This window comes from Rhodnius prolixus, unplaced genomic scaffold (assembly GCF_049639745.1).
Source record: "Rhodnius prolixus isolate KJV_2025 unplaced genomic scaffold, Rpr scaffold_1, whole genome shotgun sequence".
Lineage (NCBI taxonomy): Eukaryota > Metazoa > Arthropoda > Insecta > Hemiptera > Reduviidae > Rhodnius > Rhodnius prolixus.
This window is the reverse complement of record NW_027411581.1, coordinates 18,325,550-18,342,569: the sequence shown is the minus strand read 5'-3', so window position 1 is coordinate 18,342,569 and position 17,020 is coordinate 18,325,550. Positions and strand designations below refer to the sequence as shown.

The window sequence follows — 17,020 nt, the reverse complement described above, 5'->3', positions numbered from 1 at the left end:
TGAGAATCTAGATAAGCAGTTTTATTCAATATTTGCAAATAGCCTAGCGAAAGCAAGTGGTTAAAGTGGTTGAAACTGTCATGAAATCAGCAAGATTCTGGGCATTCAAGAACGCACCGAAAAGTCATCTATGTCGATTAATGAGAAGGCTATCACAAGACAATTTTTTTTTTTTTTGTAAACTCTACCTTATTATTGAAAATTTAACAAATTGACTCTCAGTGTAGAGTAGATACTTGTTCACAGAAATCGTAGCTAGGGAACTACCAATATGAAGTAAATTTAAATTTAAAATCTTTTTAATCCGGAAAGACGATTTTTTTATTATTTTAATAAACAGGGTTTTTATTAACAAAATATTAATTTGAGAGTTGACTACAAAAATTGTAATTAATAAAAATTTGTACGATGTCTTACCTCGAGATCACTTTCTGGTTTGTTCCGACCCGATTAACAGACTTTGTAATGAGTGGAATTTCCATAGAGTTGTACAATTAGAAAGTAATATAGCATACCAACAATACCGCCATTATTTACACTACCAAAATTATACAAATTTAATAATTTTGTTTTCTTATCAAATTTTCGGTTTTTTTGAGGACTATGGCAAAAAATTTTGTAGCAAAAATGTAGATTCTACCTACCATCTTTCAGCTGTGCTATCTGGCAGAAGCGAAAACCCAAACACAAATTCGCAATGCTAAAAATCCAAATTTAATGAAAAGTGCGATTTTACTGAATAAAACTCATTTTTTTGAAGGAAAAATCTTTCAAAGATTTTATCTACATTAAAGTAATTATAACATGTAAGCATGGAAAAACCAAGTTTTAGATTAGTCTTGAGATACTGCTTCTTCACCGCTTTGAGAATGATAGAACTGAAATTTTAATCCAGGTTCAATTTTTTTATTTTAAGGAGTTTAACTATATTTCGCTATTTGCTTTATCACACACATAGAAAATGTCAGTTTATGTCTTAAAAAGATTATCGTAAAGTTTAAAAACTAATTACAACTAATTAATTAGTAGTATTAAGGAGTATTCTGAAATTCTGTGTTTGCAGGTAATGTTCAATTTGAGTTCGCACAGGTGGAATGTACTAAGAATAAGTCATAAGGGTGTTCTCAACTCATTTTTAAAAATACTTATGCTATAGTTGATTCCCAGATAGGTTTCAGTTCCGAAAGTCCTTGATTCTCCATCTGACAACCAACGAAATGAAAAATGGCGAAATGCTTCAATTTGATGGAACAGCAAGGAGTTAAAAGTTTAGCCACTTAAAAGTATCTAATATTTTTTTTTAAAATCATACTTTATTTCATTTAAAAATATCTTATATTCGTTAACAAACTAAAAACATGAGAACTCATTTTCTGTTTTAATCAATTTATCAAGTTCTATTTTCTACTACTTAACCATGTGTTCTTATTTAAAGATATTAAGCTAATGAAGCACGGGTGATAATATGAATAGAACGTTAGTTAGTTTAAAAACTGTAATTACATCATCAATCAATAGGCTGAGAAAATTAAAATGTATAGCATTATGGAGAATAAACTAAATGCCTACCTATTTACATCTATGGCAAATCAGAGAACCAGTAATTACCCATTTGTACTTAATTGAGCATTAAATAATTGGGATAAATATCTGAATTTGTTATTAATTTGTAAAAGGCGTTATATTTTTATGCACTCCTTAAGTTAAAGTTGATTAGGAAAATGTTTAGGATAAATTAAATTCAAATATCAGTATAATTAACACTACTACGAGTATATATAAATTAGGTTCAAATGTGTTTATACTGATTTATACTTTCATTATTTTCATTTGATTTATACGTAACATTTTCCTCATAAACTTTACCGATCATGAAATAATTGTCGTTATTATTTTGCAGTTGGATTTGAACCCAAGATCCTCACCCAGGAATCCAGAACGCTAACCTCTGAGAAATCCTTTCCGTCCCATGAGAAATGTAATAAAAAAAGGCTATTATTGTTTCAGATGATTTCAAATAATCTGGCTGAATTACAAATGCCACTGGAAAATTAAAGATCTGCAGCTACAGTCTGAGGTAAGACCCAGATATTTTTGTACAATTAGTATTCATTTTGATTTTTCTAGTTTGAAAGTTTAAGCTTTAAGACGCACAGTTTCTTTTACTCATCACTTTGAAAAGCTTTGTTTTTAAATTCACATTTTGATTACCAAGTGAGGGTTCAAAAAAGGCCAAATCAAGTAAGTGGAACATACAGTCCTATTTGGAAACAATTAGAGGGCGGAAAGTGCCATTGAAGTGAAGACAAACTTATGAAGTAGTTCTAAAGGAATTGTACACGAAGGCTGGCAAACGAGAAAAGAGCTAGATTTGAAGAACGCCTGAAAAGAGACGAAAGTGTATTGTCCTTCAGAATATTCCCACATTACAGCGCGAGAAACATAGATTAAAAAAAAAGAAAAGAAATTAGATAATTCGTAACGGTAAGAAACGGCAGGAAATTTAATTTATTTACTTTATTTACCGGGTATATTACTGTCCGGATGTTGCCAGTATTATTATATGATCTAATTAATAAGAAAGGACAGAATCTGATGAAACAGTAATTCACTTTTCTTTCCTTCCAGTGTTTGATAGAACAGATTTGGTTAGTATTTAAGTAAAGTACAGTTCTTTGTTTGCTAAACATGCTTATTTATACTAATATTAGCGCAGCACGCCCTCTCGTGGGCTGAGGGCCCCGGGCTCTGAAATATTGACACAAGGACAATACATAAAATCTACATCTGTGAGAATTTAGTATATTCACGTCTTCAACAGTTCGGATCTTTCATTAGGAGGGACCCTCTAAACAGCTTTGTTCGTGGCGCTTCCAATTTCGTTGACTTTTCGTGAATTTCATTAAATTTGCTATTTGTAATCAACTATAACTGTTCAATAACCCATCTATTGGTGAACCTTTTTTTAAACAACTATAATTCTGTTCATCTCTCCATGTTGAATAGGCTAACTTCTCACCACTACTTACTGCACCAATTATCTGATGAATCTTGGCCGCTACTTTTCTTTTCCTTCTATCTGCTTGTCTTATTATGCCTTATGCAGAGATAGAATCTTCTTTTTTTTACTTTTTATATCAGGCAAGATCTTATTTTCCTCTTTATGTATCCCAATTCTATTGTAAAACTTCAAAAAACTAAAAATCAAATCAATTCTAGAAGTGTTGTAAATTGACTCAGAAGCTGTTTATAAAGCTTATTTTCTAAACAGAGTTTAAGATATAATTTTGAAAGAACATTGCAACACATCTACTAAATTATTACCTTATTTAACAATGTATTAAAATTTAAGTTTTCCTCCATTTTACAAAATACAATTTTTAATATAAATTAATATTTTGATGTTTTTTTTGAAGTTGTTCGAAAATTTCTAAAAATTTCTGATATGTATAAATATATATTGGATCTAAACATTTTTTTTTGAGTAATTTTGCAAGCAAAAATTGATTTTTGAGAAGTGGTAAAAATTTTTGAAAATGTGGTTAGGACCATCCTCGATGATTATTATATCTCTTACTGGATTCGGGCGTTAATCTACCATTAGAGGTAGCTTAATCAGGTTGGTTGTAGAGATTTCTACTTCACTTATGTTTCCGTCTCGCTAAAGATTGTTGACTAAAAATTGGATTTGAGATTTTTAGTGAACAAAATTAGTTTTTATGATATTTCTTTCTTGAGTATGCTTGATTTAAAATGTGTTAGTACTATTAAGGCAAAAAGAAGCGTACAGTTTCTGTTTTTATGTTGTGTAGCTCAGAAATGACATAGTTTTAATTTCTTTGGTGCTGCCGAAGCTCTTAAGCTTAAACATCAGAATTCATTGATTAGTTTACCCAGCTAAGGTCCAGTAAAGAAGCATCTTTTAGCGGAACTTAATTGTTTTAATTTTTGTTATTAGTTAAGTAATGCCTACTTTTTTAAGCAGTCTTTTCGTCAAACTACTGATTCATAAACATTACTTTAAATTTATTGTCGACAATATTCAAAGATAATTTTAATTTAAGTGAAAGGCTCAATAAATTAAAATTTCGGAATACATTTATAACAAGAAATAGTTTTACTGAATGTATAACTTAAACAAGTGATCACGTAATGTGTGTGCACATCATTTACTTTCACGTTTTCATTTGGACGCTCTATTTGTTGAAAGCAATTTGTGAACGCAATGTAATAATTACAAATTATTGAAAGTAGAGTTTCATTTTTGATCAACAGAGGTGTTTATTAACAATTTTTTCTAAATAAAAAATCTCTAAATTATTTTCTGTAAATCTCATGTAAAATATCAAATATTTTTTCTGTCAAGTATGCTATAGAAATGTGAAATAAAGAAATATATTTACTGATTAATTTACTATCAGTTTTCAGATTTTTAGTTTTCAGAATTGACATCAAATTACTATTCTACTAATAAAACTTAAATCAAACTTCAAATTAAATCAATTTCTGTAGTCGCGGTCATTAAAATCAACTTCAGAATTTAGAAAACCTGGAAGATATAACACAGATGGGTAGAACCAGAAGCAGAGCATCTCAATAAAAGACTTCAGTAAGAAAAATCATGAATTAGAATTTCTGTAAGAGAAAGTTGATTGAGTGTGACTCGCCGGGTTCACAACTTTATCCTAGCGTTTTACATGTATTATTTTTAAGGTTCAAATTATTATATATAAAAAAAAAGACATCAGATATTCATTTAATATTTTACATCAATAATTACAGAAACGAATAATCTTATGAGAAATAGGGTTATATGGATACTGGCAAATTCTGAGCTTCAGTCTTTAAAGGCTGTGCACCCCTAAGATAGGAGGATGAATACCGACTGCAGTTCCATCTTAGTTGTAACTAGGTACTCTTACTGACATTCTTTCTTAAATGATCTTAGCTTTAGATGAATAAGCCTAAATTTAGAGGTGCCATATTAAGACAAAAATCAACTCTGCTATCTTAATTTTACGAGTGTTGAAAGTTAGGAACCTAACTACAATACATCCTGATCTGCCTTCTGGCCAAATTAAAAGTAGTAATAATAAAACTGAATATACCGTTAGTTATAAACAATTTTTTTTTCACAATGAAGTAGAGAATCAAATTAGAATCCAAGATTACAATCGAAGAATATAGGAGAAAGATTTGTCTTAAAGTAAACAGAATACCAGCAGTTGGGCTGGGAACTATATGTAGAGTTTTTATTGGGTCGAATCCGTTAGATGCAATTAAAAAATAATGAACTAAATGTCAGCAGTAATCTAACTAGATCCAGTTAGTAGAGTATTACACCTTTAATTCATACCGAATCTGTAATAACCCACATAATATTTGTTAAAGTATTGATATACCGTGGCGAGGGAGAATCAAGATTATTGTACCAACAGTTTATGTCTTCTATCAAGCAAGCGGACAAGGTGCACCAGTGACGTTGGTTACAAAAACTTTTGTATTTACTAAAATTACAAATAAAAAAGGAACAGGGCCTTCACCTGCTTCAGAAGGGTTTATACTACCTGTTCACCACTAACATAGTCACAGATAGCCTACCTCTGAACTTTCATTCCTTTCTTTATAGATTTTTGGAGAAAAGTTATCAATATATCTTGAAGAAGCAATAACTATTTGAATATTAGTAAATAGCAATTCTTTGGTGGCAATGAATTTTGGCAGGACGCTGCTACCACTGTTAGATACATTTTATAACAACATACATACTATGTTGCTGTATAAAATGTTAATTAAGTAAAATAAAGATTTATCATTCTCATTATTATATTTTTTAATTTAAGAAGCATCAATATTGTGGCTTGGAGAAAGCAGAGCATCAAAAAGACTTCAGAATTAGTCCTTTTGTTATATAAATTAAAATTTGCCATAATTTTAATTAAAACAAAATTAAAGTCAACTATAATTTCTTAAATTCAAGTATAAAGTAAATATCTCCATGCACAACGCACCTATGTCGAATTAAAGCATAAATTATTTTCTTTATATATCACATTTTAAAAACCTCATTGCTTGAGGTCAGCAATAAATATAGTAGTTATATTCTCTCAAATTTTATAACCAAAATATAAATAAATAATTTATTTAGTTAAAAAATTGGTTTGGACGATTTTGTTTATTTATTTTCTGTACACCCAAAAAGGACAACGAACATAACTAAAGGAATAAAAAGTAAGGGAAAGGATTAACTTAGTGTTTAGTGCTACCGGGATTTGAATTCAGCTGCCTGCCCTTAGATTTTCTCTTTTTGAAAACCTCTTTCAGTAGTTAGAGAAGGTGCTAATCTATTATGTTCAAAATTACACTATAGTCACTGCTAAATTCTAGTAGTAAAGTAGAAATCTGATTTTACTCCAGCAGTAATTTGTTATTCAGATATACTTTTTATAAATGTTTGGATTACAAGATTATACAAATAGAAGTAGAATAAAACAAAAAACAGAAAAATCCAATTGAAATTCAGAACTAGTTTAGGACAATAATTGTTTTCTTTATTCTAAGAAGACGCATTAATTCAAACTCTACTGGTGGTCTGTGAGAACTGTAGGCCCATTGAATGAATGAGTATTCAAAAAACGGATTCAATGTTGAATTTTCGTTTAGAAAGATTACAAACGATTTCTATAAAGTGTTAGAGATGGTTGCAAGAGGAGATTAAGTTTTACAAGATTTTTTTTTTCAGAAACCATTACACAGGTAACAGAGTGTAATATATCTTCTGAGAAAAGATGTTCATTAGGATAATCATTACGTTAGGGTCTACACAAATAGGATCGATTATTTGGTTAAGGATTATACTTCCGGTATTGTATTCCAAATGCGATATTTATTTTCATTTCTAGCAGTTATGGGAGAAGAACTTGAAAGTAAGAAAGATACGGCAGTAATCCATCAAGTGCAAAGACTAGGAAGGTCACTTCCTGAAATATTATAAATATAATAAGGGATGTGGTTAAAAGATGAAGCCTAACCTTTTTAAATTATGATCTGTTCAGAGGAAGGAAGTTGTGGCTTACTAGTTGTTTTTGCAGTTACTTGTCATATGTATGTATTCATTCGACCTCCCAAACTGAAATTGTTAACACTTTCTTTCCAGCTATCAACATGACAATAAAGATGTCAATATTTGAGTTGACACCATTCTAGTACATCTTTATTGTTGGGGACGATTGATGTGGGCCAATCATTGTTGTCTATCTGCCAACTACTTAACATGATACATTCACTGACTCACTTTATCCGATAATATTATAAAGCGTAGGTATGTATAGAGATGTTTTATATATAAAGATGTGTGGGGATGGTTACATGTCTGTCCAACTAAAATGAACAAGTACATGAAATCTGTTCATTTTTAACAGTATGGGCCAAACTTTCACAATAAGATTTTATAGGTGTTGTCACATCTCATAAAGCTTTATAGAGGACGTTATGCACACCACATCACAGTATTTCACAGTACAACGTGAAGAAAAATTACTTAAAAAACAAAAAGTTAATAATAACGTTCATCCTAGCAAGACGGTCAAGGCCGGAAAGAAATAAGTAATTCTGCGATACTAATTGGAGGTAAATTGAGTTACTAAACAAAATTAGAATAGAAAGAAGTTGTTAGAAGCTCTGTTACTCTTAAAAGGTGTTCCAATTCTCACATGTCTCTCCTAATTTTATTAATGAACTCATTTTCACTACGTTACAATGGATCTTTTTTGATTATTGACATAATTGTACCACGCTATATTTTCCTTTAATTAAAAGTGATTTATTGACACTAATTTTCTTTTTTTTAAACGTTTACTAATGATTGCTGAGTGCATAAAATCAACAAGGGGTAAAATTGGATATAAAGTGAAATTGCACTAAGCCTCTAAAAGATACGTTATATGCTTCATTAACAGTAAAGATGCACAGAATAGTATTCGCTTTACAGTATAAGAAATCAGGGGATAAAGATCATATTTGTCTGAACACGGGACACTCAGAAATAGTAGGAAATGAAGTCGCTGATTAGGTGGTAAAGAAGGCAACAGTCATGAAAGCTACATTTGAAAGAAATATGCCAGTAGAAGTAATAAATTATTAAGAATAGTTTACCCAAGTGTCAGCGGGAACAATCTTAGAGAAATTAAAAAGGTAACAACTCCTGCGACATCAGTTATAGAGACAATAGGGGGGAAAAGTCGTCTGAGAATCGGTCATACTGAATAACTCATCGGAGTCTGATGAGTAGAGATGCAGTCACTACGTTTAATAACCGCAATGCACAGTAAAATGCATATGGCTGGACTGTTGTATGTAAATGAGCTGGAGAATGCTAAACCCTAGTACCTAGAACTAAAGCGATATAAATAGCTTTGATAGGGAAATCAAATTTCGTATTAATCTACCTAGTGGCGCTGTCAGACGAAATTCTCAAAAATAAACGCCTGCAGTTGCATTACGGGTAGCACATTCTGAGGATCCATCTGAGTAGTGCCAGTCCTGCACGGGGTATGCGCTTTCAATGGTCGTCTAGAGTCTGTTGTCCCTTTTTCTATTCAGGAGTCTTTTCCACTGGCGAAGGTCGCTTTACCTATTCTCGGCATTACATCAGGAGGTTGGTTATGTACTAGCGATTGTAGATAGATAGATAGATAGATTATTAGCAATTTATTTCGGCAATATAAATTTTCTTATATTTTGTTACCATTTTCACTCATGTAAGTAGCAAATATAGCTTAAATTATCTTTCATTGATTGCACAAATTATTCTTCTTTACTTGAAATCCCTTTGTATTTCATCCTTCAAGGTTTTGCCTAGATTTTTTATACAATCGCCAACATATTTTGAAGTGCGTTTAGAAATCAAGATTCTGAAATCTTACTGAATTCAAATTGGGTCGAAAAGAAGTTGAATTACATAATGAAATTTTAATTAGGTCAGAAAGATTTGAATTCACTTGGTGAGTAACAAATAGCTATACACCTGGCAAAAGCTAGCAAGACAATAATAACCGCTAATGGAAACTAATGTCATACATATTTTAAAGCGCACACTATCAAGATGTAGAAAGTAACCCTCTAGTGTCAGGATGATAGGGGTGGGACAGATGTTACACCAGAGGATTGACACCCGGATTTCTCAGGTTTCCACGTACCAAGAGAGGTATTGATATTACAAATTACTAATGTGGGCTCGAAACGTAACGCTTTAATTATCGACTATCAAATGTCTTCAAATATTTAAAGAATAATCTCCTATTTAAGAAAACAGTATAAATATCGACTTCGGCTGATGAAAAAATTAAGCACACTAAGTTCTGGGTATTATGAAATACTGTGCGACGATAGTTGAAAGATCTAAGGCTTGGACAACTAGATTGACTGTTCGGCATCAGATTTGTTCTAATCCTCTTTATGATAGAAAGGATATTATTCCGGATACTAGCGAGATTATTAAAGAAATTGGTTCCTTGCCTACAGGAGGAGGAAGAATAGAAGGTTTATAGGAAATAATGGGAACCAATAAATGTGTCAGTAACAGAATGAAACAGAAGTCATGTGAGGTGTTAGGAGTAAATGGAAAAGAGACCAATAAAGTTGAAAGCTTCCACTACAAGCATACTGGTATGTATAAATTAGAGCAAATCCTTTATCTAATCACAGCCAGTTCATATTAATTGAAGAGGAGTAAGAAGCAGAACGCATTTTTGCTCTACGGTTCTTTGGATCTAATTTTTTTGTAGTTAAACTTCAGGCGTTGTTGGGTTGAATACAAATTTTATCATTTAAGGCCAAAGGTGAAGCTGATTCATTCCATTTAAACTAATATGCAGTGTCCTTGGACGTTACAAATTTAAACAACGATAGTCTAATGTGGCTGAAACGTATAGTACTAGATTGTAAATTTATCAACTTAATCACCTCCTCTTGCCGTTTAAAGGTAAAAACGTACAAGATAATAATCTGATTTAGATAAAGTTTAAGTATTTACATAAAAGAAAACAAAATTATGTACACACTTTTAACCAGGATATTCCTTTTTTGTCAAGGGAATTTTTATTACATGCATTGTTAAAAAAGTCGGTTGATATTGATACAAATTTTTAAGTTTATTCTGCCAGCTTTTTCTTAGCATACATTGTTAACTACAGCTTCATCTAGCAGCTTACTTTTTAGATTTTAAAATAAACAATACTAAATGTTTTTTCATCGTGATTGAAATCATTTGTTTACATGTTACAATATTTATATTATTGAAAAAGTCTGGCCAGCTTTGATAAGAGAATACAAACTGATCACTATAGAATTGGTACTCAACATGAAGTGCTCTGAACAAAGCAAAACATGTTTTTAGCGCTTGTTTTTGTGTCTAAGTATTATACTTAATCTGAAAAAAAGACTGTTAAAGAAAGCCAGCCGAGTGTCTTGATTTCACTCAAGATTCTCCAACCATAAACAAAAAAATAAGAGTTTTTGCTGGCATTATAAATAATAATAGGTAAAACCTTCAAATACTGAATCCGTTTTCAGTTACGAGTATATTTTCTTCTGTTCAACAATGATATTAGTTACACATATTTTCCTCACTTTTAACAAATCAAATTTTTCTTCAGATCATTCCAATTCTTTGTTTTTTCTACTATAAGTTGCCTAAGATAATACTGCACTCTCGAATTTGAGTATCCATCGATTGTCTGTACCAATTTACGGGATATCTCCTGAATGAAGGAACATAATGAATGGGGTGATTTGCATGACTTTTTGTAATGAAGGACACCGAGTTGCTCTCACCTCTAGCACCCCCCTTAACGTGATGATACTAAATATCCTAAGAAAGAAAAACTAAAGTAATCCTAGTCCTTCTGGTTAGCGCTTCTGGCGGCGAGCTGCTAAGTATCCCGATTTTCTGGTCGAATAAACACGAACATGGGTTGTGAAATCGATTAAAGATGATGAGACAAACAAAAGTGTGAATGATTTAGTAGGTAAACTAGTGAAAAACTAACATAATAGCAAGATTTGAATATGGTTGGAAATGAGAAAGAACGAAAAGCTCAGAAATGGAGAAGGCTTTGTTTTGGGATGGTGTACCTTGATTAAGGTACAGGAAAACCCAACAGAATAATGTGGAGATCAAAGAACTTTGGCGATCACCCTTATGATAACAACAAAGATTGATTGAAAAAAAAGGCCTCGGGGCTCTGAGGGATGAAAATGGAAAATGTGACGATTCTACAGAGAGGAAGGATATTCTTTTAATTCAAATTGACTAACTTCTACAGATTTTCTATTCTAGTTTAAATGTAGATGAATAACAGAAAATAAAGTCAGTAATATTAAATTTTATTTAATTCATTTTTCAGGGAATAAAAAAAAGTTATGTATAAATAATAAGTTAACTCTTTTCAAAGACCACTACAATCACGAGTACCGTCATGTTCTTCAGTTAGTACATACAGAGAGTAGTTTGGAGAAAAATAAGATGAATCTAAGTGAAAGTAAAACAAAGAATATGAAGTCAGCATTTGTGCAAAAGAGGATTTGGATAACATTTACAGTTTCTACGGGATTGCATTGAGCACTCAACACTCTTAGAAATTTCATATTGACCTTGTAAGCAAAAGGTACCAAAAGGTTATGGAGAAAACTAAAAGATGAAGTCCTAAATAATGTTTTAAAAACCATATCAAGCAAAAAATCTGAATTTTTTGATTAGATACCATAGAGAAATTCAAATAAAAAATAATCCAGAAGTGATAGATGAACTGCCAAGTTATCTAAATTAAAATAAATTTAGGAAGCCAGCCTTTTTGTCGCTCCGAAGTACTAACGCGAAATTTTGTAGTTTTTATGTGTTTAACGTTCCAAGTATTAGCAATCAAAATAAAGCTAACTATTCTAGTTTTAATAACGACGGCTTAAAAGAAAGTATATATATGTATACTCTGGATCGTTTTGTCAATTTATCCGCCAGTTGTACCGGATTCATTCAAATATTTCGCACTATCCTATACCAACGCTCAACTTTTAGAATTTGGTCTCTTTTTGACAAAGATCATCTGATAACTAGGTACTCAATACTACTTCTTTTCCCAAAAATGTAATAAATTTGCTTTACCTTATTTATGAATTGTAAAAAAAAAAAAATTATTATATTTGTAAGAAATGAAAAATGCCATAACTTCATTTTTAGTACGTTTAGAAACTCGGCTAATGTCCTAAAAAAAATTAAAAACACCACAGAAACGGAGAAAATCGTTGATATTAAGAAGTTTAAAGATAAATAATGATAATAAATGTAATAACTGTCCAGAAGTTAGGAAAGGGGACCCCTATATACCACATAAAATATAACCCACATTATATTACAATTTGAAGATAAAAAAAAATATATATTAGCAGGTGCGGAGGGCTGACAAAATGCAAAATTGTTATTTGGATCTTCACTTGGCCATTAGGGTATTTAACTTAAATTTAGATGTACAGCCAAAGAAAATATACGAGTAAATTACTTTAAACTTATTCATTTAATGCAAAATAATGTGTAATGAATTTTCATGCTACCTGTAGGTTGCAACTGCATTTATTATTCAATTGTTTGTTTGTCCATGTTTATTAATCCAGCATCATTTCTTATTCAGATAATTTCTACTTATTTACTGTATTATTCTCTTCCGTTTCATAGAGAGTTCTTACGGTGTTTCAAGTGACAACCATCTTGGTAAATGTAGCAAATATACTGTCATGCCCTCATGTTTTGAGAATAATAAATTTATTTTTATGATTATTGAATTTAATATTACTTAATAATAATAAGCATCCTAGTTCTTACTTGTGAGGTCCGAAAACAATAATTTAAGTTTCATATTTATTTGCTTTGAGAATGTCGCAAATTTTGATTGATGAAGGTTTGTTCAGGAATACACTAATACTTAAGATATAGTAGTTCTTATGATTCAAAATCTGGTGAGGCCACTTTTTTGGTTATATTCTCGAAAAAAGGATTAACGATTTGCATTAACTTTTGTGATGTGACCGCCTATATTAATGAAGGCTTTTTTTTTTGTCTATTGCCTACTAATGTCGTAGGTCTTAAACTACCTCAGTTCTGTACTATACAAACAAAAATATCTAAATTAACGATGTTTTTCACAAGTTACTCAGGCTATAAATTACTACCTTCCTAAAAAATCTTCTATTTGAAGTAATTTTCTTAATAGTATTAAGAACCAATAAATATTTAATCGCCGCTAATGACCAAGCTGTCGATGCGCCGGAAAAAAAAATTAATCTAGGTAAGTTAATTAAATGACCGTAATTCACGAAGGAATCAAGATGAAGTTATCAAGTACGTCTGATAATTTTCCGTTTAGATTTTATGCTCCTTTTTGAAACCTCTTTTCAACATTTTATATATTTATACAAGCTCTTTTTTTTCAATCTAAGCTGGCCGTGAATGGAATTCTAATTTAACAATTTGTTGCAATTACATTAAATAACAAGTTTATCGAAATTATTATATTTATTGAATCTATTATATTTATTGAATCTATTATATTTATTGAATTCGTTAAAGTTTTAAAATAGGAAATGTACAAAAAAAAAGGTCGAAATCACAACCATAGAAATATTGTACCGAATTTTACGATTATACTCATATAAACTTAAATAAAATTACCAGAATATAAAACTGTATTTTTTTTTTTGGTAAGATAGTCTTCTACTTATTAGAAACATTGTGACATGTTAATTTTTAGAAAAGGTAATTGTTTTTAGATGACTGCTTTAATTTACCGGAGTCTTTTTTTTTACAAAATGAAAATATCTTTTTTAAATTAAACTTTTTTGTAAATATATATAACATTTATTAGCTGATAATGAACTTTTCACATGTCTATTTGCGGTTATTATAATCGTCTTTGTACTTTCTTCACTTCTCAAGCTTTCTTTTCATTCAGTGTCAAATTAATTAAAAGAAAAAACTTGAAAGAATTCTGAACAGTATCTAGAATAAAATTCTCAGCATTAATCAAATTTAATATCTACAGGATAAGAGTTACTTTATGGAAAATACTAAGAAAGTTTAAATAATTTTTATTTGTTTATTGCACAAATGAAGAACGCAAGTACCGATAAAATGAGTGTTTAGCAAAAATTATAGTATTTTTCGTTAGGAAAAGTTTAAATAACGTAAGGCTATACCTTGGATGTTTGCCCCTTCATTACTCATTCACAAATTGTAAGATGTGAGCTTTCTAAACGGATTTTTATGTTATTCAAGTCACAAACAAAACAAAGTAAACAATAAATATACTGAGGAGGCCTCTCAGCACTGGAAATCAATTTTTCATGCTCTCTTGTAAATTACCGATTGAATTTTGTCACAGAAATAAAATTTAGTCTTAACTTGGCACTAATGAAGGATTTGTTTCAATACCCTTACAAAATTTAATCTAATTGCAGTTGAGCTTGTTTGATGGTCATGACCTGAGGGCCTAATTCTTATATTTACAAAATTAGATATTTCCATGTCTTATTAATTTTTTTTTAAATTTAAAAACGAATCTTTCAAAAAAATGTGTATTAGATAGTAAAATAATTAAGGAAAAAAGCAACTGCAATTATATAACAATCTTATAGCATAGCCTACCTCAAAAGTGTAATGACTCTTAATATAGGATAAAATCGGAATATAAGACTGAAAATAAATTAATAATAACTTCTTCCTAGTTAAAGTTCAAAATATTTTTTATTTGTCTACTTATTCTTATTATTCTGAGCATTCTTCGGATTATTGCTCTCTGATTCAGCATGCATATTCCTATTAGTTTTATTTGGATCATTCATGAGCAAAAATTGATGTTTTGAACACTTCTGATACTGCTGCCACGTCGCTAGGTTTACCTATAAAATACAATTCAATTATTATTATTTTATTTGATCACCTTGATAATATTAAGTGCAATTAACGTTTAGTTTTAATTCCCTGTTGAGGGGAAATCAGTCCATAGATGCAGTATCATTCATGCCAAGAAGATAAGATAGAAGATAATAAAAGAAGATATATATTAACCATACAGATTTTTAGTTCTTCAGTTTTCAAGCCCTAGCCCGAAAAATGGGTTTGTACCCACCCTAACTCAAAAACCAAAAATTGCAGACAGATAAAATTACATATTTAGCTAAGGGCCAACAAAGGATGGCGCAATAAACCATCGCTCACGTTATCAACACAACTGACTTTGAAACATTATCTGACTATCGTCTAAACTATATCTCAATGTTTTCTGTTTAAACTTTCAATTCAATCTTTTAAGAAGGAAGAAAATTCGAAATCAGTCCAAATGTTGGAAAACAATGCTATAAGAATGAAATGTAAAAAATGTTGAAAATTTGACTATGAAAACGATGTGAATAACAATGTTGTTTTTGTCTATAATTGGGAGTTTTGGATTGTTTTTGCCTAGGAAGACAGTTAACAGCACTCTAGTTTGGGATGAAATAACACTTCACCATGAAATGTCCAATTTTGAATACAAATACAAAATTGTAGGATAAAATTTGAATACAAATGAAAAAATGTAAGATAAATTCGAAGGAGTCATGAGCGGAATTTTACTCTTTTGGAAGAAACTTAAAATTAAGTACAAAATTAGTATGGAAGTGTTAATATATTTTGGGGTAGTATAGGGCGCATTATAATAATAGCCACGTTTCAAGGTTAATACAAATAATCGAAGGCAGATATACACTTATGTGTCCAATATGTGGGTAATACAGATGTACCATGTTACAGTGTGTTACTCCATAGGGGCGTAGATCTGCTGGACAACGTGCTTCTACCAGCAGATTTAGAAGGATTTCTCTAAGACAAGGACATCTTATGTTAACCTTATATTCAAATGTTTTACGAATTTGGTGGTACAAAAACAATATAGACCATCAACTTCAAGATTATACTAAGTTTTGGAAAAGAAGGTGATAGGATGGCTCCTGGATGCTAATCAGGAAATCTAGGTTATAAAATCCATCCAGTCAGTCAATATACTCCCATCATTATTAAACAGGTAAGATATGGAGCAAAATTATTCGGAACAAACTATTCGCTTTAAATCGCGTAGGAAGTGCTTTCCAAATTATAGAAGGAAATTCAACTTTAATAGTTGCTTAAAATCATCGATAAACACTTGACATGAAATAACTAATTTCCATGATTTGTTTATTCTTATTTCTTATTTTTGAGAATCAAAGAAATTTAAAGCTTTAAATAATTTGAGGTTCAGGGTGAATAAATAAGCCCCTTATATTCCTTCTTCAATATTCCTCATTCTCTGATGCTTAGAGTCTTGTTCCTCACTAAATGAAAGAAAGATTTACACGACCACAATTAATTAACAACATGCGATTAAAACAATCAAATTTGCAAAATTAATCCATTAAATAAGCCAATCTTACACATAACATTGGGCTGTCGACTGTTTTAACACAGACAGTGTACTACTTATTGTCAGTTGAGAAAACTGCACCAGAATGAGGCTGTCACTTTACACTGTCTGTGGCATCATAATAATCTTCAATACTTAACAAAAAGTTGCGAATACCGTTTTGACGTCTGCTTTTGTTTGGGGGTTTGTGTAAGTTATTTAGGGGCTCATAAAAAAAATACAATCTGTGCTTATGAAGCAAAGCGAAACCCTAGCAATCATTAATTACTTGTAAAGCTGTAAACGATCATAAAATCAACCAAATTAACATAAAAACATAACAAATTAAAATAAGAATAATTAAAAGTTTTCCTGATAAAAGAAATAAAAAAGAATATTTGTAATTATAGAGTATTTTCTGTTTTTAGTATTTTGATATAAAGTTAATTTTAGTTAATGCTAGATATACACTTTGGAATTGTTAACAACCCCGCTGATGGTCTCGACCACGTGTATGTCCTTTATTTTAATTTTATAATTCTTTATCTGTGTTT

At 30.6% G+C, this 17,020-nt stretch overlaps 1 protein-coding gene across 40 annotated transcripts in view; it reads right to left on the bottom strand.

The window, feature by feature from the left end:
* The window catches only part of LOC141456481 (uncharacterized), a 132,860-nt gene that overhangs the window by 8,017 nt on the left and 107,823 nt on the right, over positions 1-17,020 (bottom strand). For 37 of the 40 annotated variants that reach the window (XM_074132743.1, XM_074132748.1, XM_074132745.1 and 34 more), the window contains one exon: positions 14,054-14,946. The exons of 1 other annotated variant lie outside the window; for it this stretch is intronic. The gene's annotated coding sequence lies outside the window, so the exon portion shown is untranslated. 2 more of the 40 variants (XM_074132524.1, XM_074132543.1) reach the window with 2 other exon arrangements.